Raw genomic sequence first — 11,102 nt, forward strand, 5'->3', positions numbered from 1 at the left:
TCGTAGCACATAGATTCTTTGCAATCCTGCAAGAGGGTGGGGGGGGGGGGAGAATGTTCAGATTGAGGACGGCGCTGTCGGGGCAACAGCTCTGTGGGCATTCCAGCCACACCACTGTTAACAATCGCTCTCACGCTTATGAGCGTTTTCCCCCCGGTGACGCACTCTCGCGCGCATACTCACCACGCTTGCGCTCCCGCCCACGCTCACGCTCCCGCTCTCGCTGCCGACAGCCCTCGGCAGCTTGAGCGCCACCGATCTATAATATTTCGCTTTTCCACCCCAACAAAACGGCCGGCTTTTGCACGCGATACATATAAATATATATATACTACAATTAACCCTAGGAATAAACTTGTGAAGAAATTGGAACTAGCTTTCTCGTTTTTATCTTTGGGAAATCATCTGTGGAACTTCGCACGCCTCTTCGCTCAATCAATACATTACAAACAAAAGAAATTGAACTCGTCGTTTTTTTCAATTAACATTCAAATTTAGAAACTATTTCATATTGATAATAAGGTTTTTTATACCCGTACTCAAAAAAGAGTTAAGGGGTATATTAGATTTGTGGTAAAAGTGGATGTGTGTAACGCAGAGAAGGAAAATTTTCCGACCCCATAAAGTATATATATTCTTGATCAGCATCAATAGCCGAGTCGTTATAGCCATGTCTGTCTGTCCGTCCGTCCGTCTGTCCGTCTCGATGAGCGCCTGGATCTCAGAGACTATAAGAGCTAGCGAAACCAAATTTGGTTTCCAGACTTATGTGATATCACACTGCTACAAGTGTATTTCAGAATTTCGCTCCGCCCCTTCCGCCCCCACAAAGGACGAAAATCTGTGGCAGGCACACTTTTAAAGATACGATAAAATTGAAAACGCAGTATCGTAGAGAATGCCCATATCTACCAGATTGGCCAAATATGAACTAGATCGGATCATAATTATAGCCAGAATGAAGAAATTAATTTTCAGTTGCTTCCCCTCCCCCTCCCGCCCACGACAACGCATCTCATTTTCCTTCTCGCTCGCACATTCTGCCGCGTTCAGTGCGCGAGCAACCCCTAGCGGAGGAGATGTAGAATCTAATTGGAACATGTACAATCTACATGTTAGATGTAGAATATACATTGTATTTGTAGATGTAGATATCATATGTAGCAAAAAAATGTAAAATGTAAAATTTTTTTTTTTCTAAAATTCTTAAAAATCATAAGCTCAAAAATGTATATACTGACTGAGTACGGGTATAAGTAGAGTCGCGTCCCCAGAAGCGACTCACACGTTCCTTCTCGTTTTTTTTAAGTTACTGTTAAAAAATTAACTATTGGTGAAAATCAAGAAGTTCAGCAGTTCATTTTATTTCCGCATCGGGTTCTGTAAATAACTAACATATTATCCCAAGTGGTCCTAACATTTAACATCTACTTAAAATTATAGTGCACATTAAAATAATATAATTATTTTATTAACACAAAATCCATATATAAAACATATACATAACACTCCATACCTACATACCACTCTCGACATCTACCCAACGCTGCCCACACATACTCTCATAAAACGACATATATTTTATAATAAATTCTGCGATTCCGAGCTATTTACGCGTTCCAGATATACCTTTTCGGGCGCCACAATAAAGAATAATATCTCTAAAATTATCCTCAACCCAGGCACAGCGCTTTTCCGCAGCTATTTCGCATTTTTTCTGTGATTATTTTTATATTTCTATTTTGTATGTGTGTGTTCGTGTGACGGAGAGAAACTAGTGGTGACAAAATTAAAAAAATATCGGTACTACCGATGAAGCAATGACGCAGTTAATTTCTTGACTCCAAATCTCGTGTTCTTGTCTCAGATCGGCTCTACTATCGCCAAGGCATAACACAGGAGCAAGAAATCGAGAAAAATTCCGTCTGCAATCCATTCGCACAAAGCAAGCAAAATAATTTGCCCACTGCACAAGTCCGTCAAAAGGTAAAAGGAGGAACGCCGTCACTCTCAAGGTGCCAGCGCGGATCCAAGACGATCCAAGCAGCGCTTTCGTTTTCAGTCCCGTCAGCTCTCGACACTCTATCACGATGGATCCATCCGCCACCACTACTGCACGGGCAAAACCAGCCGCCGCCATTGGCCGCTTGTCTCACTTGGAAGCGCGCATCTCTTTCCGAGGTTCGCCGAGGACAGATCCTCAGTCTGTGGGCGGATGTCGAGGCGGAGTATAAGGCGTGCTCCGCAGTGATGGTTGACGCGGATCCAGGGGTACAAGAAGACATCCGTGAGAAGTACGGCGAGTGTAATGGGGTATTTGAACAGTGCCTAGCTGACCTCAATGCTCAGCTCGCCCAAACATCAGTCCATCCGTCTGCTCCGCAAACCTACCAGGGCGGCTGTCGACTGCCCCCCTGCGACATTGAGGTTTTCACAGGAGATTACGTCCGCTGGCCGACTTTCTGGGACTTATTTCCGGCGATCTATATAAATAATTCTCGAATGTCTCCTGTAGAGAAGTGGCGATCCTAAGTCCATAGTCGAAAAGTCGCCGCTTACCAAAGATTGCTTCGAATCGGCATGGTCGGCCCTCCGAAACCATTATGAAAATAATCGGCTCCTGGTGACCAACCAAATAAATATTTTGCTCTTTTTGCCTCGCGTCGAGTTCGAAACCAGTCGGGCATTGAAAGAGCTGCAAAGCACGATGCAAGGGGTCCTCACCGCACTTGCTCACTCCACGGTCTGCACTGACAACTGGGACAGCCTCCTCGTTACGATCTGTGCCTCCTAGTTGCCGAAGTTGACCCGGTCCCTGTGGGAGGCGTCCGTCACAGACAAGAAGGAGGTGCCTCCATGGACGGAAATCGACGCCTTCCTCACTCAGCGCTATTTGACCCTAGAAGCCATGGAGAGCGACCCCTCCACGTCCAAAGGCAATCCGAATTTATTACCAGAAGCCCTCCAGAAGCATTTCCAATCCGTTCCGGTCTCATGGCAGTCCCGTGCCAAGGAAGTTTCACTCCTTCCAGACACAAGTGAACCAGAAGAGAAGAACGTGCGATCTCTGTTCCAAAGAGAATCACCCGATTCGAATATGTCCGCACTTCTTACATATGACCGTGGATGCACGTGCCAGCTGTATAAAAAAGATGCAGCTGCGCTTGAACTCTTTCGCCAGAGGTCATCAGCTCCGCGAATGACAAAGCGCCCACAGTTGCTTCACTTGTGGATCCCGCCACCACACGCTTCTGCACCGTAGTACACCAGCTCCCAGAGAATCGACATCCACCACTGCGGAGGATCCCGCTTCCTCCGTCACTCCACCCAACGTTCAGAATTATTTTGCCTCAGGAACAAGGGCTGTGCTTCTCGGCACTGCTATAATCAACAATTGCCACCTGGGGACAAATTTCCGGGCACGTGATCTGATCGACTCAGGCTCCGAGGCAATATTATCACTATCACTATATCACTATATTATCTCTTCAATATTATCAAATTACCATTCCGCCTTATTCAGACCCAAGTTTCAGGCCTGAATCAGACTGTAGCAGCTCAGTCCAAGAAGCTCTGCGATTTTTCCATCCGGTCCCTGATTACGCCGGGCGAACAATTAAACGCCACGGCCTACGTCCTGCCAGACATAGCGGAACGTCTCTTCAATATTATCAAATTACCATTCCGCCTTATTTAGGCCCAAGTTTCAGGTCTTAATCAGACTGTAGCAGCTCAGTTCAAGAGCTCTGCGATTTTTCCATCCGCTCCCTGATTACGCCGGGCGTACAATTAAACGCCACGGCCTACGTCCTGCCAGACAAAGCCGGCAATCTGCCGTACTATCCGATCCCGCAAAGTGCGCTGCAAGACTTGCAGAACCTGCCACTAGCAGACCCTACATTCTATGATAGCTCACAGATAGATGTTCTGATCGGAGCCGACATCCTTCCGTCCATCATGTTAAGCGGCTCACAGACCGACATCTGTGGGTCCCTCCTCGGACAAGAAACTATTTTTGGGTGGGTGCTTACCGGCCCAGTGCCGAATAATGTTCCCGACCAAATTATCTCTTTCTCCACCCAAATTTCCCACGTCCGCGACGCTCCATTGGACAAACTTCTCACAAAGTTTTGGGAGGTGGAGGATCTACCTATCAAGGTAGTGGGTGAGTCGGACTCCTATTGCGAAAGCTATTTTCTTCAAACCAAGTCGAGAACGTCAAGCGTCAAGCGGCACACTACCGTTTCGTGACCCCGATCACTGTGGGGCAGGCCTGGGTCATCCGGGTACTACAACAGCTTGCCGACGACATCCAGTCTCTATATCCAAAGGCAAGTCACATTGTGCGGCATTTGATGTACGTCGACGACGTCCTAGCCGGGACAGACTCCATCAAGGAGGCTCAGCTGGCTATCCACGAATTGCAGGCCGCCCTCAGCTCTGCAGGTTTTCCACTGCGTAAATGGAGGTCCAACCAAAAGGAGATTTTGGCCGGGATTCCGAGTGAGCACCTCCTTCACAACGATTTGCTGGAAATTGGGGCCGAGAGAATGGCCAAGACCCTCGGAATTCGTTGGAAGGCAACGTCCGATGAGTTCTTCTTTGTTCCTCCCGTATTCACGCTCGAGTCATCCTACACCAAACGCGAAGTTCTGTCCCAGATTGCAAAGCTGTTTGACCCCGCGGGGTGCTTGGCCCCATTCATCGTCCGGTCCAAGATTTTCATGCAGGAGATCTGGTTGCAAGAGTTGGCATGGGACGAACATCTCCCAAATGCGTTGTATTAGCGCTGGCTAGACTTTCTGCAAAGTCACGCTTTCCTCCCCCAGATCAAGATTCTAAGATGGATTGGCGCCCAGCCACCGGTAAAGATCGAACATCACGGTTTCTGTGATGCATCTGAAAAGGCGTACAGATCACGGTACATCAGTTGTCGGTGAAAACACGAGTTGCTCCCGGGAAAACCGTTTCGCTTCCCCGATTAGAGCTGTGGAGCAGTACTCCTTTCCGAAATGGCGACGGCTATCCTGCCAAGCATGCCGACGGAAAGTCCTCAATGTTATTACTGGACCGATTCTACAATTGTACTGGCTTGGTTGAACAAGCCCGCTTGCCACTGGACTACCTTTGTGGCCAACCGAGTGACCAAAATAGCTCAAACTACCCGAACCAAGGATTGGGCTCATGTCCGTTCCGAACACAACCCCGCTGACTTAGCCAGTAGAGGCGTAGCTCTACAGGAACTGGTCGATATCCAACTCTGGTGGCATGGGCCAGCTTGGTTGCAATCTCCACGTTATCAATGGCCGACCCAAGCCGATGCAGCTTCAATTATGACCCTAGAGGAGAGGGCCGTAAAGGTGCATTTTGCTCCCAGCCCATCCGAAGATTTTCTGGATCGATTCTCCCAGCTTGAGCGGGCTCTTCGAGTGCGGGCGTATGTTCTGGGTTTTATTCAGGGTTGCCGGAAAGTAGCACCCGCACGCGGAGACCCCCTCTCTAGCGCGGAAATAAACGAAGCGGAACGAACTCTTATCCTAGAGACTCAGCGCCGGGACTTCCCCCAACAATTTCACTGCCTGGTGGTAAACGTCCCGTGCCAAGTGCGAGCTCTATTCTGAACCTTAACCCCTTTCTCGAACGACATGGGATCATGAGAGCCTGTGGCCGTGTCACAGCTTCTCAAGATCTGAAGTATGACGAGCGGCATCCAATCATCCTTTCCTATAGTTGCCGCCTGTCTCGCCTGCTGGCTCACTTCACGCACAGAATAACTCTCCATGGCGGCAATCAACTGATGACTCGCCTAATTCGTTGCAAGTATTGGACTCCGAGAATCCAGAACCTGAGAAATGGTGTGGTGAACTCATGCAAAGTGTGTATCGTACACAAGAAGAAGTTACAGACCCAACTGATGGGTGATCTCCCGACAGATCGAACTTCTTTTTCCAGACCGTTTACCCATTTCGGGATTGATTACGCCAGTCATTTTAACATAAAGAATTATACCAGGAGAGCTTGCCTGATCACTCAAGGTTATGTGTGCGTATTTGTATGTTTTTCCACAAAAGCTATTCACTTGGAGGCCACTTCCGACCTGACCACCGCGAAGTTTCTAGCCGCCTTTGCTCGTTTCGTCGCTGGACGAGGTTGTCCGCAGCATATCCATTCAGATAATGGGAAAACTTTCGTGGGAGCATTAACTGTCCTTTCTCGGGACTTTCTTGAGGCGTTCCAGGGCTCGGTGACTGATGCATATATCCATCAGCGGGTTTCATGGAGTTTCATCCCGCCAGGAGCTCCACACAAGGGGGCTTAAAGAGGCCGGCTTCCCCAGCGTAAAGAGTTTTAAAACGCTTTTCTACAAAGCCACGTCGACCCGGAAATATACACTTGAAGATCTTTCGACGCTTCTCGCGAAGATTGAAGCATGCCTTAATTCCAGGCCGCTCTCACCCATGTCCGAAAATCCGACGGAGTTGCTGGCCCTTACTCCCGGGCACTTCCTTATTAAAGCACCGTTAATGACGACAGCAGAGCCCGAAATAAAGGAGAACCTCCAGTCGATCATTAATCGGTGGCAGAATTTGAAGGCCCTCAACCACCAGTTCTGCCAGAGGTGGAAAGATGAGTATCTCAAAGAACTCCACAAGCGCAACAAGTGGCAGACAGCGATGCCCAATCTTCAGGTCGGCGATATGGTTATCGTCAAGGAAGATAACCTGTCCTCTAATGACTGGCGACTCGGAAGAGTACAGTCCGTGTATCCAGGCGCCGACAAGAGGGTCCGGGTGGTAGACATTCTCACGGCCCGCGGTGTCCTCAAACGCCCGGTCGCAAAGGTCGTTCTCCTTCCAGTAGAACCCCCTCATCCCGCACAACTGTAACGGAAGGCGTTCCCATTTATAATGCCTTTTCGTGTCTACTATTCCATCCACGTTCTGTTGTTTTGTTTTTTTTTTTGGTTCGCATCCAAAACGCCCTCGTCTTTTTGTTCGTCCTGTTATCTGTTCCTAGCACGTTACTAATGCGTCTCCGATTCTTCTTTTCCATACCAGTTATTTCGCATCCAGATCCAGATGGCTCCACGATCCCGTGACAACCGCACCTCAGGGAGCCAACTGTCCCGAGGAACACCCGCTTACCGCTGCCGCGTCTGCTCCGGAAGCCATCCGCTACGGGACTGCCGCAGTTTCCTCAAGCTGACCGTGGCGAAAAGGCTCCGAGCCGTACTGGTCAACAAGTACTGTCGGAACTGCCGGGCTCACCAGCAGGCTTGCCGGTGAAAGGTGTGCCACAAAAACCACCACACGTTGCTCCACATGCGACCGTTCCGTCTCCAGCTCCGGTGTCCCAAACCAGTCGCCGCCCCCGGCTCCCAGCAAGCCGTCCCGTCGTGTGGAATCCTGCTACATCGGTCAACACCCTGCTCCAGCACCGAAGCATAAATTTCCTCCCGACGGTCCAGGTGATCTTGGATACGGGCGCCAAAACCCTCAAGACAACGGCGCTCATCGACCCATGCACGCCGGTGAGCTGCATTGATGCTTCCTTGGCCGCCGACATTAAATTGCCCAGCACACGCATCGGATCGGAGAAGGTCCGCGCCAAAACCGGCGAGGTCCAATTGGACGTGGTCCTCAAGATTAAACCCCGCTTACGCGTCCGCACGCCGCTGCGACCCTTGAGCGAGACGACTCGTGCCAAGTTCGACGACTTTCGCCTCGCCAATGACAACTTTCATCGCCCGGCCACAATCTCTCTCGTATTGGGAGCTGATGTTTATCAGAAGGTGACCCAGCCCGGGTTCCTTGCGCGAGGAGACGGCCTTCCAGTGGCCCAGAGCACCGTTTTCGGATGGATTGTGTCCGGGGCTTGTACGCAGCCATAGGACGGGACGTTGCAGTTCTGAAAGGGGGGGAGGATGTTTAGGGCAGCAGCGCTGTTAATGCTATTAACATCGCGCCGTTAGCTCGCGCGCTCTCCCGTGCCCTTCGCTCTCGCGCTGCGTGAATGCGATCCACGGCTCTCCATCACGGGCGCTAGCCGCCGGCCGAGCTGTGCGATTCAGTATCGTTTCCACCCCCGCCAAACATACGTATATCTGTCACGATCGAACAATATACCTTCGATAAATTAAAACATCATCTGAAAACTATTTATTGGGAATCATACTCTTGGGAAACCGAAGCCGACCCGACCACATCCACCCTACTACAAACAATGACTTTTGGCTGAAAACGTAAGTAAGTAAGGCAAAGCCTGCCTGAAAATGTTTACACAAATTTAGGTTTCAAAATGATGTATTATCTGCTGATTAATCAACATTCCAACGGCTGATCTTTTCCTAAAACATTTATTCTTAGCATCTTATTCTTCTATTTTAAATTAAACAATTCCGAACAAAACTTTGTTATTAGTATGTTCATCAGTTCAGCTGTTTAAAATATTTTCAAAATTCCGTCTGTCATATAACCTTAATGAAATGAAATTAAAAGCCTGTTTACAGTACGGCTGAGTTATTGAATTATTGCGTTTTGGGCAAAACTCAGTTTTTTTACAAAGGTTTAGCATAGACGCCTAGTGGTGGCAAAAAGTTGAGTTATGGTTGCGTTTCAGTTGCGTTTGTTCGATTCTACGATTATTTCAAGCCTGTTCGCCTATCGTGTGAACTATCTAGAAACAACAACAAAAATTTTTACATAGAAATATAATGGAAAATAAAAATTCGCATACTTTACTTAAAAATAATACTTATAGCCAATTTTATCCTTTGAAGCGAGATTTTTGTAGACCTATTTGCCTTTACAGGAACTTCTAGACTTCTGGAAAAAAAAAATTATGTTTTTTTTACCACGAAAACTCTCACATACATGAATGAAAATCATTACAAATAAATGAATTTGAATAATTGAATTTGTTATTCATTGAGAATTCATGAAATGTAGCCCCAAATCTTTTCTGTCCAACAATTAATAATTTGGTTGATATGGCAAAACTCATAAAGGACTGTCTCCAGCACAGCGGAAAATTGCGGCAAGGAATTTGCTAGTTATTCCGTGAGGGTGTGGAACTTTGCTAAAACAGGGTTGATGAATCAGCTGTGCTTTGTAAACAGAGGCAACTGTAAAATTCTGCTAAAATTAAAAAAGAAAAAAAAAATGCACTCTGAACATGAAGTGATTGGGTTGGTGGCGGCATATATTGTTGCAAAACAAAAAATAATAATTTGCATCTCTCTTTTTGGTTTTGCAGACAGTTTTTGCCTACATCTTGCACCATTCACTTCAGGAAGAATTGTAAAGTATATATTCCTGAGCTGGGTATCAGCTGTTCTCTCAGTCCATACACGGTCCCGATAGGCAACTATCGATATAAATCTGTGGATTCCGCTCGTGTTTCTGGATACACACTCCAGGAAGACGTAAACGAAACATTCCTGTCAGTTTTTTTTATATGGAGTTTGACAGGAATTTTTCGATTCCGCAGTGCTGGATACTATGCTTAACCACTAACCATACAGTATACAGATGTGCCAGTTCATACAACGAAAGGGGCTCAAGCTGAGTGTTCTGTCCCGGCTCCCAGCGCTTCGGCTCTGTGAGGTTGAGACACTCGGGTCGGGAGCCAGACCATTCGGGTCGGGAGCTGGGCCGTTCGGCATGTATGACTCATGTCGGGAAGCGAAAGAAAGCTGAGAATTGCAAATGTATGTGTGTAAACAGACACGACAAAATTTTGTATCAATTCTTATTTTCCGAAACCGTTTTGAGTTTGTTTTGAGTTTCGTTTCCAGGTTACGTAAATGTGTGTGTGCCATGTATTCACACATACTGTGCTTGTGTGTGGGCTCTACAATTGTTGGCCGCTTGAATTGGTTTTTCGTTTTGTTTTGAGGGCTGATGTGATGTAGCGACCTATTCAGGGCCGGATCAACCCTTAACCGGGCCCTGGGCAACCATCAATCTGGGGCCCTTCTTTATTTTGTATTTTTCTCAGTGGCTATTATATTTTGTATTCATTATTTGGAGTTTTGTTTTTTCAACAAAATTTTTCTGTTATTTCTAGGAGGGCCCTAGGCAACTGCTAATCCGGGCCTGGATTCCCGTCGTCAGACTTCATATTTTGTTGGTGTATTCTGTCGCTCGACTCGACGCGGGCAGAGGCATTTACGAAGCCAGAAGCAGAGGCAAAGGCTAGCCTAAAAGAGAACCGCGCGTCCGTCGCAACATCAGCTTTTCAAAACAAAACGAAAAAATATTTTATGAACCGCTTCGTCAATGCCTCAACCCGCGTCGAGTCGAGCGACAGAATACACCAAGAAAGTATTAAGTCTTACAACGGGAATAGGTCCAGGGCCGGATTAGCAGTTGCCTAGGGCTTCCTAGGGATAAAGAACAATTTTGTTGAAAAAACAAAACTCCAAATAATGAATACAAAATATAATAGCCACTGAGAAAAATACAAAATAAAGGAGGGCCCCAGATTGATGGTTGCCCAGGGCCCGGTTGAGGGTTGATCCGGCCCTGAATAGGTCGCTACATCACATCAGCCCTCAAAACAAAACGAAAAACCAATTCAAGCGGCCAACAATTGTAGAGCCCACACACAAGCACAGTATGTGTGAATACATGGCACACACACATTTACGTAACCTGGAAACGAAACTCAAAACAAACTCAAAACGGTTTCGGAAAATAAGACTTGATACAAAATTTTGTCGTATCTGTTTACACACATACATTTGCAATTCTCAGCTTTCTTTCGCTTCCCGACATGAGTCATACATTCCGAACGGCCCAGCTCCCGACCCGAATGGCCTGGCTCCCGACCCGAGTGTCTCAACCTCACAGAGCCGAAGCGCTGGGAGCCGGGACAGAACACTCAGCGCGCCCCTTTCGTTGTATGAACTGGCACATCTATACACTGTATGGTTAGTGGCTTAACTCAATAACTCGAGTTTGTGCCAGTGTGGACGCCAATTCTGAGTTATTGAGTTAGCTCAACAATCGATAGGTAACTCATGTCAGTGTAATTAGGCTATAACAATTTTTATTAAAACAATCGCATATACACTTTATAAAGTATCGATAAGATAACGA

This window comes from Drosophila obscura, unplaced genomic scaffold (assembly GCF_018151105.1).
Source record: "Drosophila obscura isolate BZ-5 IFL unplaced genomic scaffold, ASM1815110v1 contig_194, whole genome shotgun sequence".
NCBI lineage: Eukaryota > Metazoa > Arthropoda > Insecta > Diptera > Drosophilidae > Drosophila > Drosophila obscura.